Genomic DNA, 22,939 nt, shown 5'->3' on the forward strand with positions numbered 1-22,939 from the left:
GACATTGCATTGCAGCATAAGGGGATGCTGCATTCCAGGGGTGTAGCTAGGATTTTCAAATTTGTACTGACAGCTCTCAAACTGCTACCCCCCTCCCCAGCCAAGCTACGGCCATTCTCGTAATTCACGGTTCGCTCTTTTAGTGTCGATGAAGAGGCATTTGCTGTAATGCCTCTTCAGTAATATAATATAAATTCACTCAAACTCGGTTCCTTGAATTGAAAATTAACCTGAAATGTCAGTTCTTTGAAAAATGTAGCATGGTAGTTGGGGTAGAGACTTTATGCTTTTGTTTTCTGTAACTAAGGTACAGGTTTTGAGCTTGAGTAAATTACTAACAACCTGCTACCACTAACTATGATGTTTCATTCACACACACACCCCTACCTACCTCTTAGTGCAAGAAATATGGACAAAGCCTAAAATAAACAGGGACAGATATTAAATAATGTTCTCGTGAACTTAGAAAGTTGCTAGAATAACAGGATTTGTGCTAGTATGAATTTTTCTAAAGGACATGAAGTCCGAAGCTCAAATGTCTGTCATTATTTAGCAACTTCAGCCTTCAATGATTTTCTAGAAAATCACAAAATTTATGAGGAACAGACAAAAAATATGGGGCAAAAATCTGGACATTCTGCAAAATGTGGACAGTTGAGAGGTATGCTACCTACCACACACACACACACACACACACACACACACACACACACACACACACACACACACACACACACACACACACAAAACACCTCTCAACCTCTTACAGCAACAAACTCATAAATAAAACTGAGGCAAAGGCCCAAAAATAAGGACATTTTTTTTAAATATTGCTCTTATAAACTTAGAAAGATAATAGAATAGTAGTAGTTCTTGCATCAGTACAAATTTTCTGAAAGGTATGAAATCTGAAACTGAAATGTCTGCATTATTTTCTAACTTCAGTCTTTAACAATTTTCTACTAATTTGCCAGAAAACTGCAATTTTATGAAAAACGGACCAAAAATGTGATGCAAAAATATAAAATTGCCAGACAATACAGCTGGGAACCTGTCAAAGGAGGGACACCATTTTAATATGAGCACAGTTAACTTAGAGCAGCTGACAAAATTAGAGAATCTACATGCATTTCTGAAATAAAAGTAATGTATAACTCTGATCATTACAGTTATTTATAAAAGTAAAGTAAACCCTCTATGTTTTCTTCCAAAATTGCTATTTTGTGGAGGGATCATTAGGGCAAGAGCAACATTTTGAGCCAAAATCAGGGACAGTTGAGGTTTGGCTATGCCTAATTCTATAAAGCAATTTATTTGCATGTACCTCTCAACCTGTTAATGCAATAAATCTGGACAAGGCCAGATATATTGAGGGAACATATAAACAGTACTAAAAATTGCTCTTGTATAAACTGGGACAGTTGATAGAACAGGTCTTATTTTAGCATGCATTTTTCTGAAGGTTATAAAGTCTGAAACTAGTGTGTCATTATTTAGTGACTTAATTCCTAAATCATTTGCCAGAAAACCACAAATTGAGGAACAAACCAAAAATAAGAAGCAAAAAATCTATTAATTCTTTGAAAATCTGGACAGTTGGGAGGTATAGTTCAGCTGGGGCTGTCTAAGTTCGCCGCCCTTCCCCCCTCACAAAACCATGGTCAAATGGAGCCTCCCCCTGCAGCCATTCCAATGATCCATTACTTTGCTATTTCACTCCATTTACCATAAACACTAATGTGCATACTGATTTACTTCTATGATGATTTGAACTTCATTTGAAAGTTTTATTTTGCATTTTACAGCACAAACACTAAGACATCTGCTAAACAAACTTGGCATTAAAACTTCTCTGCCCTTGAAACTCACATTCATTGAAACAACATTAAAACCCACATTCAAAGAAAAATACATTTACCCGTGGCAGATAAAAATTAATTCTGGGCTGCTTTTAAATCATAGGCCCCTTGCATATGAAACATACATGTGCTCTTTGATACACCTTCCTATTGCTTTAAACATTTTTCCAGTAAACAATGAAACAAAACTGCCCAATTCAGAACATTTCCATCATAAAAGTCTAGTCAAACTTTTACAGTCCACCATTATCAGTAAATAATATGCACAATCTCTGAAGTAGTAAAAAAGTCATCTAAATAATTCCACGTTAAATAATTCTAACTAATGAAGAGGTTGCTGCTAGCAATCACCTTTATATTTCATGACTTCACCGAAAAATAAAGTGTCTGATGCCCCTGAGGAATAAATTGCCTAAATTACATTAATAATAAGCTAGTAATATTGCAATAGGAAATGGATGGCAAACTGATAACAGGCTCATAGTTAGTGTCTTAACTTTCAGTACAGCAGCATTCACCCCTTATGGGAGTAGAACCAACAACCTTCTGCATTAAAAGCAAGTACACAACATTTTGTGCTACTAGCAATGTGAGCCGACTTAGCATAATCAGCACTAAACTTCTCTTCCCCTGCAGCTCTCAGCTCCTTGTAAAATCTACAATACTCAACTACTTCTCAACTTCAGCACAAGAAGTCTGGAAAAAGCCAAATTTATTGGGGTGGGTCAAAAGGGCAAAAACAGGAACACATTAAACATTGCTTGTATAATCTTGGAAAGCTGCTAGAATAAAATGCTGTGTTACCATCATACATTTTACTGCCAAGGTCACTGTGCAAAATAGTCAGAACAACATACCACTATGCCAAATCACCTGCTTTGTGAAAGAGAGGAAGACTGAAACTTAAATGGCTATCATTTAATGAATTCAGTTCTCACCATAGCTGTCAACCTCTTAGCACAAAACACCTGGACAAACCCAGTAATGAGGGAATACAGCCCTCAAACATATTCAGTGAATTCAGTTCTTGCCATAGCTGTCAACCTTAGCACAAAAAACCTGGACAAAGCCAATAACAGGGTATTACAGTCCCAAAAATAAGGACAAATTTCAAATAGTCATAAACTTAAAAAAATGCTATAAAAAGGTTGTGTTAGTATATATTTATTGCTAGAATAAAACATTGTTTTACTATGTCACAAACACAGGGATAAGATGCAGACTCCACACAGAAGGCACCCCAACCAAGAATCAAACCAGAAAACCTATAGCTGTGAGGCAACAACACTGCCACTGCACCATCAAATATGTAAGGAAGTAAACATTCAGAAACCTGAAGTCTGAAATTTAAATGCCTGTCAATTTGTTAATCAGGACAGTCTGACTTGGAACAAAAAAAAAAAACAATTCTCAGCAGAGGCCCAGGAAAAAATAATGCAGACAGGTCTTTGTAACATGGGAGGACACAAAAGCAAACCCACACAAACACAGGGAGAAGATACAGATCCCCCCCCCCACAAAGAAGGCACCTCAGCCAAGAACCAAACCCAAGAACCTACAGCTGTGAGACATCAATGCTACGTTGCTACCACTGCACCATCAAATTTCAAGCATTGCAATATTTAAATACCACAGATACGATACAGATATTGATCAGATCAAATATGAGGCAAAAATCTGCAATTTTTTTACAAATGGTGGAAGGTAGGGAATTCAGGTCTTTAACACCTGCATACAAGGTACAGGGTTCAAGCCTGAGGTATTCCCTACTGCACCACCATGACTAATCACCAGTACATCCCACCTGGGGCATTTTCTCACACACACACACACACACACACACACACACACACACACACACACACACACACACACACACACACACACACACACAAATATTACTCACCAATCCTCTCCTGCTCTGGTCTTCCGAAACTCACCAACCCTTCTAAATAGTCTCCAGAACAATCCTCTCCCGCTCTGGTCTTCCAAACCTTCTAAATAGTCTCCAAAACAATCCTCTCCCCCTTGTGTAATGGCTAAATAGTCCATAACGCTAATCCTCTCCCGCTCATGTAACGGCTGGAAATACATGCGCACATGCGCGGTGAGCTCCATTCCAACTGGCTGATGTCATCGTGCAGTAAAGCGTGAAAAACAAACATTTAAAAAGCTACCCCCCCTTCTAAATAAGTTGTACTGAAATCAGTACAGTGCGTATGCCTCCCGACGTCCCTGCTGCATTCCTGAGTGCATCACCCTTTGGATGAGATGTTAAATGGAATTCCCATCTGCCTGAGTTGGTGGTAGTAGCTCAGGTAGCTGTAAAAGATCCCATGGTAACTATCGAAAAGAGTAGGGGTCCTTTATTATGTAGAAATATTTACACATATTTACAAATATATACAGATCAATATATTCATGTATTTAGATATTTACAGGAAAAAATATACATACATTTCTACAAAATGTCCATATCATATACTTATTGACCCCCACTTCTTTTTCCATAACCACCACTTAATTTTCCTTAATATGTTTGGAATAACCCAATTTCCTTTAAACAAAATCTCATTCAATCTTTTATTCCAAATAAACCAAATAATACAAACCTTTTTTTGTCCAATTTCTTATTTAAAACTTCATAGGTTCATAGGTAGGTAGTAGGCTATCTGCCCGAGGGCATTTATAAGCCTTGCCAGAGTGTGTCAGCTTTTGCCGCCCCATTGATTAATTAACTGATTCTCTGTCAAGCAGAGCCAGTGAAGTGATCCTAGGGGTGTATTTTCTGTTACCCATCCACTTGTCAAGGTTTCTCTTGAAGAGTGTTAGTGAGGGGCTCTGCCTGATGTAATTTGGAATTTTGTTCCAAAGCATGGGGAGTCTCTGTGACAGGAATCTATCCCTCCAGCATGTTCTATTTATTGTTGTGGCGAGGTTTAGCTCACTAAAGCGTGTGGCTTGCAGTGACTTGGATTTCTTTAGGTGGAGCATGTCCATCAATTCTAAGTTGGATATGGCTTTATAAGTCAGGCAGAGATCACCTCTGAGTAAGCGATATGCCACTGAGTACAGCCGGAGTTTTTTCAGTCGGGCTGCATAGGACATATGTTTGAGACCAGTAATCCTCTTGGTGAGGTACTTTTGTGGTCTTTCCAGCTGTTGGAAGTGTCTTGTGAAGTACATCCCAAATGGGGCATTGTACTCTATGATAGGTCTAATGAGTGATGAGTAGAGTGGCACTATAACCTCTTTATTTCTAGATGCGAACCCTTTAGTAATTAGATGGGCCACATAGAAGGATTTCCTAACTACTTTGGCAATATGATTGTCAGAGCTTGCTATCTACCTGGGTCTCCAGATCTCTTATTACCTCTTCTGTATTAAGGGGGCTGCCACCCATGCGGTAATTTGTGGGTGTTTTGTTTTTCCCAAACAGGATGATTATGCATTTTTTGGCATTTTGCTTGAGGCCATGACTTTGACACCAGGTGTCCGTCGCAGTAAGGCCCTTTTGGAGGATGTCCATGTCAGCCAGAGAGTCAATTATGGCTCCCAGTTTGCAGTCATCGGCGAACTTGGTTAGACATAGTCCTCCTGTGTTTGCCTGTACTTCTGAGAAGTATATGCCGAACAGTAGGAGTCTCAGGACCGAGCCTTGCAGAACACCACTTGTGACTGGTTTAGAGTCAGACCTGGAGCCCGCTATTCTTACCTTGTGAGTTCTGTCTGTAAGCCAGTTGGCAACCCATCTCGTGATGTAGGGGTTTATGTTCAGGCTGGTGAGTTTTTCTGTAATACCCGAGTGGGGAATGGTGTCGAAAGCCTTGGCGAGGTCAAGGTAGGTTGTGTGAACCACCTTTCCCTCATCTATGGCCTTGGTGACTGTTTCAAAGAAGTCAACCAGGTTTAGTAGGCATGATCTGCCTTTAACAAAGCCGAACTGGGTTGGGTCAAGTGTTTAGAGGTTCCCAATGTCTTTGTTAATGAGTTCCATGATGATGCACTCCATAGCCTTGCAGACCAGGCTAGTCAGGCTTATGGGGCGATAGTTACCAGGGTCAGTTGTGGCCCCTCCTTTGTGGAGAGGAATAACCATTGCTGTGCGCCATTCTATGGGCACATAGCCTGTGGAGAGGCTGAGGTTGACCAGCATGTTTAGATGGGGGGTTAGTTTGTTCTGTAGTTTGTGCAAGACGCAGCCTGGGACACCATCTGGTCCCATTGATGCTGTGTTTTTGGCTTTTGAAAGGGCTGTTTTCACCTGTGCATCTGTGATTTTTGGGACACTACACTTTTCCGGTATTGTTGTAGGCACTTTTGGAGGTGAGAGGGGAGTGAAGTTTGCACTGAATCTATCTGCCAGGATGTTGGCAATATCAGTAGGTTCAGTATATTTTGTGCTATTTTGCACTAGTTCAGTGCATATCTGTGAGTCGCCACTTAGATTCTTATCATAGCTAAAGAAGTTTTGTGGTTATCTTTTGAATCCTTGGCTATTTTTCTTTCGAAGTTAGCCTTGGATGATTTCATGAGGGACCTCAGTTTCTTACTGATACTGCTCAGGGATGTCTTTCCTTCTTGGGATTTGCTTTTTTTCTGAACTAGTTTCCTCCTTCTATTGTATAGCCTGTTTACTGCAGGGGTCCACCAAACTGGTTACCTTCTCTTAGAGGAGTGAGTCTTGGTTTTGCTAGGGATGGCATGATCCATGCATCCTTGTAGGTGCTCATAGAGTGCATTTGTAAAGTTTTCTGCATATTGGGTAGCGTTATCCTTCAGCATGGGGGCTGTGAAACTTACCACCTCTGTCTTAAGTAAGGTGAAGTTTATTTTAGAAAAGTTTTTTACTGTGGTTTCCTTAGTTGGGGGGTGGAGGTGGGGTGTGGACATCCAGAATGATTAGTTTATGGTCTGATCTAACCAGTGACGGGTTGACCTCCAGTGTGGAACACCTGTCGCCCATGTTGGTGATGACCAGGTCTAATATGTTTTCACCTCTGGTACAGGAGTTTACCAGCTGATCCAGGGCATTTGAGGTGATGAATTCCAGGAAGCGCTGGGCCTGGGAATTTGTACTTGAGTAATTTTTCCAGTGAATGGTAGGGTAATTGAAATCGCCCAATATCAGGGCGTTTGGTAGGACCTTCATGTTTTCCAGTGTCTCCCGAAAGGCGGAGTGGTGGTACTGGGTCATGGATGGTGATCTGTAGCAAACCACAATTTGCATTGCAGATTTGCCTGAAGTTAGTTGCACATGGATGATCTCAGAGGTATCATGCTGCGCCACTAACCTGTAGGTGTAGGTATCCTTGATGAATATGGATACACCCCCTCCTTTTGTGTTTCGGTCCGTGTTCTGTGGCCGAAATGTGTAGTATGAGTTGTAGCCTGGTAGTGCTGGGGTGCTCTCTGGAGCCTGGAACCAGGTTTCAGGTACTGCACAGATGTCGACGTTCTCCATACTGAGGAGTACTTCGAGTGCGTGCATTTTGAGATTTAAAATCCTGGCGTTGAGTAGCATAACCCTCAGTTTTTTTGTTAATTGTGCTGTTTACGGAGGTGGGTTTGACTTTTGAGCTTTGCCTAAAAAAGGCACTATGGAGGCAGCAAGAGCCTTGGCCAGTATTCGAAAGCCTAGGGGTGACAGGTGCAAGCCGTCTTTTGTGAAGCAACGTGGCTTGTCGAGCTTGTCGTCCCAGGCTGACAGACACTGGATCCCCTTTGAATGACACCAGAAGCTTAGCCAATTGTTGAAATTGATTATTTTTTCTTTATACTGAGGTATCATTCTTGGTGAGGGGAGGATGCTACTCAGGGTAAGGGTCATACCAACCTGGGCTACATGATCAGAGAGCTCTTCCATGTCTCTTTTCATGTAGTCCAGGGAGGTACGTCTCAGGTCATTCACACCAACATGAACAATGACAGAGTAATATTTGTACTTGTTCTGGAGTGACCTGAGTGCTTGTGTTGTGTGGCGGATTCTGGCTCCCGACAGGCAGCTAACAGTAACCTTCTGCTTGTCCAGCCTAGTGAGTGGGATGTCAGTGTGCCTGACTATAGAGTCACCTGTTACTAGTGTGTTAGGTATGTTATTTTGCCTTAAGGGCTGTGATTGTGCGGCACACAGATTTTGTGTTTTATGTGTTGTCTGGTTTGTGACAGGAAGTGCAGGTTGTTTGGGTGTCTGCTTTGGAGGTCTCTAATGCTTTTGCAGGTTTTTATTTATAGCCTCCGAGTATGATTTTGTGCATTTATGTATATTTTTGCCAGTGCTGTTTTAGTAGGTCTGTGTGTGGCTGGAGTTGTGGTGCAAGTGTTAACCTTCTCCTCTTGACTGTCTGTTCCAGTCTTGGGTGAAGACAGCTTAGCTTCCAGTTTGGCTGTATAATTGCATCTCTCAACTGTTAAACTAGGAAAAGTGCTAGAATATAAGCAAAAAGGGGAATCAGAGTTAGGAAATATAGTTATTTATGTATTTGTTTATTTGCTTGTTTGTTTACCTGAGTAGTACACTGATCCCAGTGGACCACTTAATTTTCCTTAATATGTTTGGAATAACCCAATTTCCTTTAAACAAAATCTCATTCAATCTTTTATTCCAAATAAACCAAATAATACAAACCTTTTTTGTCCAATTCCTTATTTAAAACTTCATAGGTTCATAGGTATGTACTAGGCTATCTGCCCGAGGGCATTTATAAGCCTAGCTAGAGTGTGTCGGCTTTTGCCGCCCCATTGATTAATTAACTGATTCTCTGTCAAGCAGAGCCAATGAAGTGATCCCAGGGGTGTATTTTCTTGAAGAGTGTTAGTGAGGGGCTCTGCCTGATGTAATTTGGAATTTTGTTCCAAAGCATGGGGAGTCTCTGTGACAGGAATCTATCCCTCCAGCATGTTCTATTTATTGTTGTGGCGAGGTTTAGCTCACTAGAGCGTGTGGCTTGCAGTGACTTGGATTTCTTTAGGTGGAGTATGTCTATCAATTCTGAGTTGGATATGCCTTTATAAGTCAGGCAGAGATCATCTCTGAGTAAGCGATATGCCACTGAGTACAGCCGGAGTTTTTTAAGTCGGGCTGCATAGGACATATGTTTGAGACCAGTAATCCTCTTGGTGAGGTACTTTTGTGGTCTTTCCAGCTGTTGGAAGTGTCTTGTGAGCTACATCCCAAATGGGGCATTGTACTCTATGTTAGGTCTAATGAGTGATGAGTAGAGTGGCACTATAACCTCTTTATTTCTAGATGCAAACCCTTTAGTAATTAGATGGACCACATAGAAGGATTTCCTAACTACTTTGGCAATATGATTGTCAAAGGAGGGCTTGCTATCTACCTGGGTCTCCAGATCTCTTATTACCTCTTCTGTATTAAGGGGGCTGTCACCCATGTAGTAATTTGTGGGTGTTTTGTTTTTCCCAAACAGGATGATTATGCATTTTTTGGCATTTTGCTTGAGGCCATGACTCTGACACCAGGTGTCCATCTCAGTAAGGCCCTTTTGGAGGATGTCCATGTCAGCCAGAGAGTCAATTATGGCTCCCAGTTTGCAGTCATCGACGAACTTGGTTAGCCATAGTCCTCCTGTGTTTGCCTGTACTTCTGAGAAGTATATGCCGAACAGTAGGAGTCCCAGGACCAAGCCTTGCAGGACACCACTTGTGACTGGTTTAGAGTCAGACCTGGAGCCCGCTATTCTTACCGTGTGAGTTCTGTCTGTAAGCCAGTTGGCAACCCATCTCGTGATGTAGGGGTTTATGTTCAGGCTGGTGAGTTTTTCTGTAATACCCGAGTGGGGAATGGTGTTGAAAGCCTTGGCAAGGTCAAGGTAGGCTGTGTGAACCACCTTTCCCTCGTCTATGGCCTTGGTGACTGTTTCAAAGAAGTCAACCAGGTTTAGTAGGCATGATCTGCCTTTAACAAAGCCGAACTTGGTTGGGTCAAGTGTTTGGAGGTTCCCAATGTCTTTGGTAATGAGTTCCATGATGATGCGCTCCATAGCCTTGCAGACCAGGCTAGTCAGGCTTATGGGACGATAGTTACCAGGGTCAGTTGTGGCCCCTCCTTTGTGGAGAGGAATAACCATTGCTGTGCGCCATTCTATGGGCACATAGCCTGTGGAGAGGCTGAGGTTGAACAGCGTGTTTAGATGGGGGGTTAGTTTGTTCTGTAGTTTGTGCAAGACGCAGCCTGGGACACCATCTGGTCCCATTGATGCTGTGTTTTTGGCTTTTGAAAGGGCTGTTTTCACCTGTGCATCTGTGATTTTTGGGACACTACACTTTTCCGGTATTGTTGTAGGCACTTTTGGAGGTGAGAGGGGAGTGAAGTTTGCACTGAATCTATCTGCCAGGATGTTGGCAATATCAGTAGGTTCAGTATATTTTGTGCTATTTTGCACTAGCTCAGAGCATAACTGCGAGTTGTCACTTAGATTCTTAACATAGCTAAAGAAGTTTTGTGGTTATCTTTTGAATCCTTGGCTATTTTTCTTTCGAAGTTAGCCTTGGATGATTTCATGAGGGTCCTCAGTTTCTTACTGATACTGATCAGGGATGTCTTTCCTTCTTGAGATTTGTTTTTTTTCTGAACTAGTTTCCTCCTTCTATTGTATAGCCTGTTTACTGCAGGGGTCCACAAAACTGGTTACCTTCTCTTAGAGGAGTGAGTCTTGGTTTTGCTAGGGATGGCATGATCCATGCATCCTTGTAGGTTCTCATAGAGTGCATTTGTAAAGTTTTCTGCATATTGGGTAGCGTTATCCTTCAGCATGGGGGCTGTGAAACTTACCACCTCTGTCTTAAGTAAGGTGAAATTTACTTTAGAAAAGTTTTTTACTGTGGTTTCCTTAGTTGGGGGGTGGGGGTGGGGTGTGGACATCCAGAGTGATTAGTTTATGGTCTGATCTAACCAGTGACGGGTTGACCTCCAGTGTGGAACACCTGTCGCCCATGTTGGTGATGACCAGGTCTAATATGTTTTCACCTCTGGTAGGGGAGTTTACCAGCTGATCCAGGGCATTTGAGTTGATGAATTCCAGGAAGCGCTGGGCCTGGGAATTTGCACTTGAGTCATTTTTCCAGTGAATGGTAGGGTAATTGAAATCGCCCAATATCAGGGCGTTTGGTAGGACCTTCATGTTTTCCAGTGTCTCCCGAAAGGCGGAGTAATGGTCCTGGGTCATGGATGATGATCTGTAGCAGGCCACAATTTGCATTGCAGATTTGTCTGAAGTTAGTTGCACATGGATGATCTCAGAGGTATCATGCTGTGCCACTAACCTGGAGGTGTAGCTATCCTTGATGAATATGGATACACCCCCTCCTTTTGTGTTTCGGTCCATGTTCTGTGGCCAAAATGTGTAGTATGAGTTGTAGCCTGGTAGTGCTGGGGTGCTCTCTGGAGCCTGGAGCCAGGTTTCAGGTACTGCACAGATGTCGACGTTCTCCATACTGAGGAGTACTTTGAGTGCGTGCATTTTGAGATTTAAAATCCTGGCATTGAGTAGCATAACCCTCAGTTTTTTTGTTAATTGTGCTGTTTACGGAGGTGGGTTTGACTTTTGAGCTTTGCCTAAAAAAGGCACTATGGAGGCAGCAAGAGCCTTGGCCAGTATTCGAAAGCCTAGGGGTGACAGGTGCAAGCTGTCTCTTGCGAAGCAACATGGCTTGTTGAGCATGTCGTCCCAGGCTGATAGACACTGGATCCCCTTTGAATGACACCAGAAGCTTAGCCAATTGTTGAAATTGATTATTTTGTCTTTATACTGAGGTATCATTCTTGGTGAGGGGAGGATGCTACTCAGGGTCAGGGTCATACCAACCTGGGCTACATGATCAGAGAGCTCTTCCATGTCTCTTTTCATGTAGTTCAGGGAGGTACGTCTCAGGTCATTCACACCAACATGAACAATGACAGAGTCCTATTTGTACTTGTTCTGGAGTGACCTGAGTGCTTGTGTTATGTGACAGATTCTGGCTCCCGACAGGCAGCTAACAGTAACCGTCTGCTTGTCCAGCCTAGTGAGTGAGACGTCAGTGTGCCTAACTATAGAGTCACCTATTAGTAGTGTGTTAGGTATGTTATTTTGCCTTAAGGGCTGTGATTGTGCGGCACACAGATTTTGTGTTTTATGTGTTGTCTGGTTTGTGACAGGAAGTGCAGGTTGTTTGGGTGTCTGCTTTGGAGGTCTCTAATGCTTTTGCAGGTTTTTATTTATAGCCTCCAAGTATGATTTTGTGTATTTATGTGTATTTTTGCCAGTGCTGTTTTAGTAGGTCTGTGTGTGGCTGGAGTTGTGGTGCAAGTGTTAACCTTCTCCTCTTGACTGTCTGTTTCAGTCTTGGGTGGAGACAGTATAAAAATCAAAAACGGTCGTAGGTAAAAGCAAGTTGTGAAAGTGCTCACCATTTTCTGTTTTCTGTTTTGTCTGTCAATAAATGTTCTCAGTGTGCTAGCTCGGTGCATTTTCTTTCATTTTGTTTGGGTGGAGACAGCTTAGCTTCCAGTTTGGCTGTATAATTGCATCTCTCGCATATGTTAGTGTTTTGTGGTAGGAGGAGAGGGTTGTCTGTGTACATGAGGCAGTTGTAACATTACCTCAGGCTACCCAGATTCACCAGCTGGACTGGAGAGTGCACCTGAAGTTGCCATTTGGTCATGCCTGAATAGTAGGGTGAGCTGCTTAGTCACTTGGTTGGTGAGGGGTGAATAAAGAGCCTTGCCCTGCTGGCAATCAGTGTCAGGGTATATTAGTTCTTGCTATTAGGTCTGAGCAAGTGCTGAGCTGTAAGATGCTTTCTGAGTGCTTAGGTTGAGAGTTAGACTAGTTTCAAGAGAAAAACTGAAGAAGAGACTTAGTGGAGCCAGGAATAATTTAACCGTAGCTAACCGGCACTGCCCGGCACAAAACCGTGCAAAAGCTGTTTTTATAGTAGGGAAATGAAAGAGATAGAAATTAGCCCAAAATGGCCAATAAACTACTAACTTCTGGGTTGGAACCACTCCTCTAGCGACAGATAGGTTGCTCAAAACTCCCGTCTCTCACAGGTGAACAGAGAAACTTCCTTCTATCCAACTCAGGAACTAGTATCACAGCCCTGAATTCAGCACTAGCCTGAAAACTGGACTATACTAGCTTAGAAAGGGGGGAAACAAGGAATTTTTTTGTTTTTTTGAAAAGATAAGGCAAAAACAGTAAAAAATACACTTAAAACAGCTTTAAACGACTACAAACAATCAGAAAAGGCTATCGCACTTTAGTGTGTAGCCTACAACAGTTAAACAAATTATTTAAACAAAAAACAACTTTTTAAAAGTGCAGGCAGTCAAATAAGTACAATATGTGAAAAAAACAAGCTTTTAAATCACAATAAACATTGGAAAATCTGCATTTAGGCAGAAAACAGTTAAGTACAGCAAGAAAGTACAGAAAACTGATACTTAATCACTCCAAAGTCTCTCTCCTAAGCTAGAAGGCTTGTATTAGTTTAAGGCTTTCTAGTGCTACCCAGTAGGTTAGATACAGGAAAGATGGGAAACAAGCGCAGATGTGGTCTTTTAAACCAGAACGTTTACAATTTCTGGGCCAAGAACCTCCCCTCTCATGGCATACAGGCTACTTAGTGCTTACCACTCTCACTGATAAGCTAGAAGGCTTTCCTCCAGCACAGAAAGGTTTGTGGGGCTCAGAAGCTTACCAACAGTTCTGGATACAGCGACTCTGTATCTGGACTAGGCTAGTTACAGGAAAGGTGGGAAACAAGCGCAAGTGCAGCTTTTAAACCAGAACATTGAAAGAGATGGAAAAAACTGCCCAAACGGCCAATAGCTACAATTTCTGGGCCAGGAACCACTCCTCTTGTGGTAGATAGGCTACCTAATGCTTACCACTCCCACTGATAAGCTAGAAGGCTTCCCTCCAACACAGAAAGGCTTGGGGGGCACAGAAGCTTACAAAGAGTCCTGGAATACAGCAAATCTGTACCTGGACTAGACTAGTTACAGGAAAGGCAGGGAACAAGTACAAACATAGGCTTTTAAGCCAGCAAGTTGAAAGAGATGGAAAACTGCCCAAACGGCCAAATAAACTACAATTTCTGGGCCAAAACTCACTCTTCCCATGGAGGATAGGCTACCTAGTGCTTACCACTCCTACTGATAAGCTAGAAGACTTTCCTCCAACACAGAAAGGCTTGGGGGCTCAGAAGCTTACTAAAAATCCTGGATACAGCAACTCGATAACCGGACCAGGCTAGTTATAGGAAAGGCGGGAAACAGGGACAAGTGCAGCTTTCAAACCAGAAAGTTGAAAGAGATGGAAAACAACTGCTCAGTCAGCCAATAGCTACAATTTCTGTGTCAGGGACCACTCCTTTTGTGGTAGATAGTCTACCTGATGCTTACCACTCCCACTGATAAGCTAGAAGGCTTCCCTCCAACACGGAAAGGCTTTGGGGGGCTCAGAAGCTTAGAAAGAGTCCTGGATACAGCAAATCTGTACCTGGACTAGACTAGTAACAGAAAAGGCAGAAAACAAGTGCAAACACAGGCTTTTAAATCAGAAGGTTGAAAGAGATGGAAAAGCTTCCCAAATGGCCAATAAACTATAATTTCTGGGCCAGAAACCACTCCTCCTGTGGTAGATAGGTTACCTAGTGCTTACCACTCCCACTGATAAGCTAGAAGGAAGGAACAGAGCAGGATTAAGAGGCTACAGGGGTTGTCCTTCCCAAATGCTCTCTTTGTAAAAAGTAGGAGGGCCTGAAATAAGAATATAATCTCATTGCACTCAGTTGAGTGAGCAAATGAGATGGGCCCAGAAGGAGTATACAAATACAAATCTACAAGAGGGGAGGGCAGTTTCAAAGCCACCAACATTAACACCAAAACAAGAACAGGGAAGGTGGGTGGGGAACTAACTGTAGAGAGACAGCCACAACTTCAGTTGAGTTAATATTTAGTGAAAAACACAAATAAATAAATTAAAAAAAGTACTATGTGCAAAAGAGCAGATAAAAGTGTACTTAAATTCACTTATACATCCAGCTGATTTCAGGTAGATGTTAGCCGGCCAAAGCCAACCTATATTCAATAATATCTTTATTCAATTGTTTATATTCTTGAAACTCATTCAAGATTATTACCTTTTCCCATAATTTTTGGACTCTTTTACATGTCAGAAAGTAATCATCTATAGTCTCTAATTCATTACAGAAAAGACACACTCTCTCATTTAATTTTTATAAGACATATTTCCTTTCAATGGAAATCTATTAATCTATAATCTCCAAAAAATCCTGACATTCCTCAGTTTTCATACACCAAGCATTTCTTTGCTTATGGCTTTAATTCTCTCTACTCTCAAATGTTTCCATGGGTTAACACAATAAGTTTTTATCACTATATTGTATGCCATAGTATCCTATTATTTTCCACATTTTCTATGTTTAATTTCCACAAGATTATTTTTTATAACATTTTATTTCTTTATTCTCTTTCCCTCTTATTCAGTCTTATTAAATTCCATTCTTTATTATATTTTTGTCTTAAACAGTTTTGTTATGAATTAATTTTCATCTCCATTTATCCATCTTAATATTCTATATAAATTTAAAGATGCCTCATAAACTATAGGATTCGATAAACTTAATCCTCCATATTCCCCATCCACATATAACACTCCTCTTCTTACTGGGTTTAATCTACAGCTCCAAATAAATATGAATATTAATTCAGTAAATTGTTTATCCATGGTTCTTAGCTTCATAGCTATACTAGTCAAGTACGCTATTCTTCCCCATCCATATGGAATTGATCAAATGTATTTTCTTTCTATGTGATAATCTATATCTATTCCATATAATACTAAGCTCTCTTAATTGCTGTAAAAGTTTCATCCATTGCTCTTTAAATACGTTTATAGATCTGAATATTATTCCCAAAGCAGATTTTTTCCTTTTCTAAATTGAATTCCCTTTAGCGCTTCTCCTGAACCAAATCCTTTACTTTTTCTTCTATTTAATGACACTCCTATATTTGGCAGATAATCATATATTCAAAAGATTGGTTATTCCATCATTTTACTTTCCTTAGTCACAAGAATTATATCACTTGCATAAGACATAATAACTGGTTACACAATACCTTCACTCTGTATGTACCTTGCCTCCCTCATGAGATAATTTATTTTACGATACAGTTCATAGTAATCATGAATAAAATACTACTCATTAGGCATCCTTGTTTTAATCAGTCAAAATGTCCTGTACCCATACAGAATGTAATTAAGTCAGTATATAGGAATAGTATAATAAATGTTTTGATAAATGGCTGGCTAAGTGAAGAGATGGAAATGAATAGGGGATTAAAGCAAGGCTGTCCAATGAGTAGCATTTTATTCATGATTATTATGAATTGTATAGTAAAAAAAAATAATAAAGGAAGATGGGTACAGGATGTTTTGACCCTAGATACTTTGACCCTGGACAGTTTGACCCCATTGAAATAACAAGGCAAGAAAAAAAATAAACCATAGACAATTTGACATAAAGAAAAAAAAGTCATATACAACTTGTGCATCCACAGAGCTACTGAGAAAATGTCAAAGATTACCTCAAAAAAAAGTCACGAGAATATATATATATATATATATATATATATATATATATATATATATATATATATATATATGGGTCCCCTTCAGAATGCCAAAATTCAAAACTTTGAAACCCATATGATCGCAGACCATATGTTCGAAGTTTTGAAATACTGACATTCTGAACGGGAAATCGCATACAGCGTGGACCAGGAGATTTCCCTTGTTCTTGCTGTAGTGCAATCTCAAATTTGGTATATTTAAGTGGGGGGGTGGGGGATGCAACAGTTTAATGTGTGTTTTTTTTTATTTGTATGGTTCTACTTCACATTTTCGAACATTCAAATGTTTGATCATATGGTCTCGACCATATGAATTTCGAACATTTGAGCATTCAGTTATGTGAAGTAGGCCCATATATATATATATATATATATATATATATATATATATATATGTGTGTGTGTGTGTGTGTGTGTGTGTGTGTGTATAACTCTTTAAAATATTTCCACTTGAAATACATATAATAATAATAATGTTATTAATGTTAATTTAAAATAATATTAATGTTTATAATGTTAAATAATATTGATTTTAAAAACTGTTATTAATTAAGTTAATTATATTTACAAATTAAATAAAATGTTAAATAAATTAGCATTTACATATAAAAAAAATAAATAATATGTTAAATTCCTATGAAAATCATGGATGAAATATTAAGCAATCAAATGCTTTTATAAAAGCTTAATTTTTTTTTATATAATCAAATTGTCCAGGTCAAACAGTCCAAAAACTATTCCCATAGACAATAAATTTAAATTTAAACACGAAAGTGTATACAATTGCATTGGGGTCAAATTGTCTGGGGTTGAATGGTCTGGGGTTGAATCATCTGGGGTCAAACTGTCCTGCTTCCTTCTGTATCTATTTACTTAAATTATAACCTTCCATAAACTTCCATAGAATATCATGATCTATTGTGTCAGAAGCTTTTTTTATATCCCCTATTAATATCTTTTTCTCCTTTATTTTTATTTTGTATATCATCTACTATTTCTCTAATAATCATTAAGATTTCCTGACATCCTACTTCCTTATTTACCTGTCTTATTTTATATTATTGTTTGTAATGCTTTCATAAATATTTTATAATCTGTATTAATATAACTGGCCTCCAATTAGTTATTTCCATATTTTCTCCTTCTTTTCCATTTTATTTTGCATTTATTTACCAGGAAAGTCTGACTGGACACATATCCTTTTTCAGCGGAGGCCCATGGGGAGTAAAGCTCTACAAAAGATACAGCAGTATCTAGTGCAATAGTGAATATAGTACAGGAAGTAAAATACTAGCTTAGACTAGGTCAGATAATACACAATAAGTTTAAACAATTGCTAGGTAATCACAAGATTAAACAGGTAAATATAAAAGCATAACATCATTATACAGTCTTGCGTAACTAAATAGAGAAACCAAGTGACACTCCACAATTACCAATATTTTCAAGTAGATTGCAGTAAGAACTCCAATATTTCCTTATATCAACAGTGTAATAGTAATGAGAAATGGAAGTATGCACTGAGGCATTGTGTAGTTAGAATTTCCTATAGAATACACAGAGGGACTTGTAGTTTGTAAGTGAAACAAGGCATTAGCAAGGTCAGAGAGAAATGTTAGTCAGGAGTAGAACAAGGACACAGCTATTTGTCGAATCAGTGAGTTTATAGTGTTTGTTTTAAACTGGGTTAGTGATGTAATGGTTGTAATGGTTTATGGCAGTTCATTCCAGATTTTTCCTATATAATTTGAGAAGAGGGAATCTCCTGCATGATTTTTGGATGCATTTATTTTTATGTGGTAGTTGTTAGTGGAGCATAAGGTTCTGTAGTGGCATATGTTTGAAGTAATATTTGCAGAGCAGGTGTTTTCTCAGGTTCCTAGAAGATTTTATGGGCCATGCTTAACCAGATGTAATGAAGGAGTTGGGGGAGCTCTAGCCAGTTGAGCTGCTTGAGTGCTATTCAATGCTATGTTCAGCAGGTAAGTTTGTAGCATATCTGGCAATTTTGTTATAACAAGATACAAGTTCCACTAGCTCAGATTGTTTTACATTTGTAAGTATAGGAGCTGCATACAGTATTGTGGAGATTAAGTGAGTTTGGGCAATGGAAGTCTTAGTATTTTTAGTAAAGTAGTGTTTCAAGTTTTTATGCACTTTCTTTACAGTTTGGGAAATGTGAATATCAAATTTTAGTTTGCAATCAATTTTGACTCCTAAAAGTTTGGTGTGAGGTGATGGGGATATTATAGAGTTATTTAATGAAGCAATGTTGAAAGTATTAGTGAGTGGTACTGATTTAGAGGGATGGAAGATCATAAGTTTGTTTTTTTTGGGGGGTTTAATATTACTTTATCATTTGTGAGCTAGGACTCAACTGCTAGAAAGGATTCTTGTGTTAGATTATGAAGTTCTTGAAGTGAGTGAGCAGTGCATATCATTGTTGAGTCAGCTGCATATTGGATGAGACAGACTTGTGGAGTTGCCATGTGAAGGTTATTTGTAAATATTGAGAATAGTAGTAGGCCTAAGATAGAGCCTTGAGGGACCCCTAGGTTCACTGACAATAAGAATGATAAAGCTTGTTGCCAAGAAACTTCTTGCTGGTGTCTAGTAAGGTAATCCAGGAACCAGGCAAAAGTAGAATTACACAAGTTTAGTTCAGAGAGGACATTTAGAAGTTTATTATGAGAAACCATATCAAAGGCTTTTGAAAGGACAAGAAAGATAGAGGAAACATAGTTATTGTTGTTCCTATGATAGTTAACAGTATTGGTAAATGACAATAGGGTGCTTGATGTGCTGTGAAATGGTTGAAAGCTGTGCAGAGTGTTTGTCAGTAAATTGTTAGTATGCAGATAATCAGTAACTTGCATGTGAATAACCCATTCTAGTATTTTGGACAGTGGTGATAATATTGCAATTGGGAGGTAGTTAGAGAGATCTGTTGAGGAGTCACCTTTATGTAGAGGTATAAATTTCATAATGCCATTACATATCTGTGTATAACAAATATCACCATTTAACCACTCATTTAATACAAATATAAATATTTATTTTTGCCATAATTCCAAATTCTTTTACATTAAACAACCTATTACATCTGAACCTGCTGGAGATCCAATATTTACTTTCTTTATTATCATATCAAATTGCATTACAGTAATCTGTTATCTAATTCCCTGTTTATATCTTCAGTAGATTGTTTAATATTCCATTCATTTACACCATTTAACTATTGTTTACTTATAGTCTTTTTAACAAAGTACACTGTAATTTCCATAATTTCACTTTGTTGTTTTAATACTTCTCATTTCTCATTTCCCATTTCTCTCATTATACTACTTTCTTCTTTAATCTTTGCACTCAAATAATGAGAATTTTTTTTTTTAAATCTTTGTTTATGTGATAATCCCTTTATTTTCTCTTGATTCATTTTATATATCTTTTCCTCTTTTGTATAGTAATCATTTTTATTTCTCTCCAAATTATTTAGTGTTTTATTCTGTAACTCCTTATATTCCTGTTTTTCTTTTTGCCTTAATACACGTACTATTTTAAATAATCTGATTTATATTTTTCTTTGAATATTAACCACCATTCTGTCCAATTATTATAACAAACTATCATAGATAAATGTTTTTTCCATAACTGAAATATACTCCCCTTACCTTTTTCATTCCAATTTGTCTCACTAATGATTTTAATTTCATTTCCTATTTTAATATAGTCTTTATTTTCTTCAGTTTTTATCCATATAGCCATATGATCTGAAAACCGTGTCTGTACTGCTTTTTCTATAACAATCTTTATACTTTTAGAAACTAAAAAATATTTAATCTCTGATTTATTATTTCCCCACCTATACATATACCTATTTATATTCCCTAATATCAAATTTCTGCTGCTCATAATGTCTTTGATTATTTTTTATCAGATCTGTATTTTTTCTTTTTATCAATCAAAACACTATCAAAGTCCCCAGCAATAATCAGATCTAGTATATAATGAAGTATCTCTATAAATACATTTTCTCTTTCTTTATATGATATATGTGCATATATTGCTATAATTCTATATATTTTCTTCTCCCATCTAAAGTCTACAACAGTTAAGCTTCCTAATCTAACTAAAGTATAATTTAATATGGAAACACCTGCATTATATATTATTGCCATCTCTGAAGAAGTATATTCTCCCAGATTCCAAATTGTACCCCCTCTCCATAAATTCTCTCTTTGTAACTTTTCTTCTTTTGTTAAGCCTCTAACATCTTCTAATATAATAATATCTCCCTCACATTTATTTCACCATTCCAAAACACCTATTCTTCTAACCAGACTTTTAATACTATTCACATTAATTGATAATATCTTAAGATTATTTGCTTCTCTTATACTTAATTTAAATGTAATTATTTATTACTTTATCCATTTCCTTTTTTAAGTTTTAGACCTAAATCTTGTATTTTTCTTTTCCTATCCTTCACCCTTTTTCCAGTAGAGTTCTTCTTCTTAATACTTTCCAATCAATATTGCTATCATTACAAACTAATTCATCTTCTTTTGTTACTTTTGACTCTAAACCTTGTATTTCCTCAGAAAGTGTTGCAAAATATTCAATTGGATTATTTACTTGCAACCCTCATTCCTTATTTTTTTCTTTATCATTTTCACCTATCTTTTGTTCCTTATCACCTTCCTTTCTTGTTATTCTGCTTGTTCAGATTTATTACTTTCACATTTTCTGGCATCGCAGCCATAACACCACATAAAAAAAACATTTATTTTTCTCACAGCTACCAACAAAATGACCCACTTTTCCACAAAATAACATGTGTTGGTTGCCCCCAATATCAAACAACAATTCTATTCTCTTTTACATTTATCATGCTGGGAATGTGAACAATTTTATAATTTTCTATTTTCAATATAACATTACAGTCCCAAGCTCCAGTCTATAAACCTCTGTTATCTAATACTTTTACAATACTTTCATTTCTGAACAAAAATTATTTAATAAATTAATTTAACAGTCTCTTTATCCATCAGAGTGTGAAACTGAATATTAATTTTCTTTTGATTTTCACAATGAAATGTCTTAACAATATACTTATTCCAAGGATATACATCTTTTTTATTGAACCTTAAAAATAAAAGCAAACTGGCACCATAGCTACCAATAAGCAACTTTTAATAAAACAACACAGTTGAACACCTTAAAAATGCAAGTAACACTTTTGCTACAAATATCTTCATCAGGCAAAAAGGTGTAACAGGCAATGTACTTTTATATAAAGCTACAAAGTCAGTAGTGAGTCATGGGACAATGAATTAAGTCACAGCAATTAAGATTTAAAGGTATATTCACTTATTTCTGTTTCTTAATTCTTTTGAAATATGTTTACTAGTAAGTGCTTCCTTTAAGCATGGACATGCTTGTGCCCTGAATCTTACTATCCATCTGGTTTCCTCTCTTTCTGTATCATTTCTCAAATCACCTCCTCTAATTTTTTCGAAAATAGTTTGTAATCTTAACAACTTTAAAGTATGTGCATCATTTGTCTTCTCAATGTGTTTGTAGAATGCATTTGTCTCAACCTTTCTTTATATCTCAAACAAATGATCACACATGCATTTTTTAAGTATTCTGTTAGTTTTGATTATAGAGAAGGATTCACATTGTTGGCGTACTGCCATGTAGTCTGAATTTTTAGTATCATAGATACCATACACTGTCATAAAAAATTCACTTTTTTAACCGGGTGGTTAATATTTTTATCTGTGTAAATATAGCTGCAGTATTGGCAACTATTGCACTTATGTGTACCATTTTTGTTACTGGTAATGTGACCTAAATTTTGTTTTTGTTCTTTATAACTCAATCTATTTTTTAGGCTGTTAGACCTTTTATAAGCAAAAGAGAGTTGTTCATGTCCAATATCGTTAAATTGGGGAATTTGTTGTACCATGTACCAATATTTATTTATTGCCTGTTTGACTATGGGTGCATTTCTATTGTATGTTAATGTGCATCCAAATTTACATTTCTTGGTAGTATCAACTTCATTAATTGTGGCCAGGTTATGCACTGTGTCTCTGTGATCTGCAAAAATTGGTCTAGCTGTACAATTTCTTTGACATTTGATGTACATCTCTATGGCAATCACTTTGTGTTTATTGTACCTCCTCTGTACAAAATCTTGGGCCATATGGTCCATTTGAATGTTCATCATCCGATCTTTAGTATTCAGCTTTGCTGTTCACAGCATCTGATTTTTCACTATATTTTGAAATATGTGTGGTGGATGCATACTAGACCTGTGTAAATAGGTGTTTTGTTTAACTTCACTTTTATAAGTGTGATTTCAATTTGTCCAGTACGCTCCTAAACTAGCCTAATGTCTGCAAAATCAATC

This window comes from Protopterus annectens, chromosome 1.part2 (assembly GCF_019279795.1).
Source record: "Protopterus annectens isolate FY-2018-M chromosome 1.part2, PAN1.0, whole genome shotgun sequence".
NCBI lineage: Eukaryota > Metazoa > Chordata > Ceratodontiformes > Protopteridae > Protopterus > Protopterus annectens.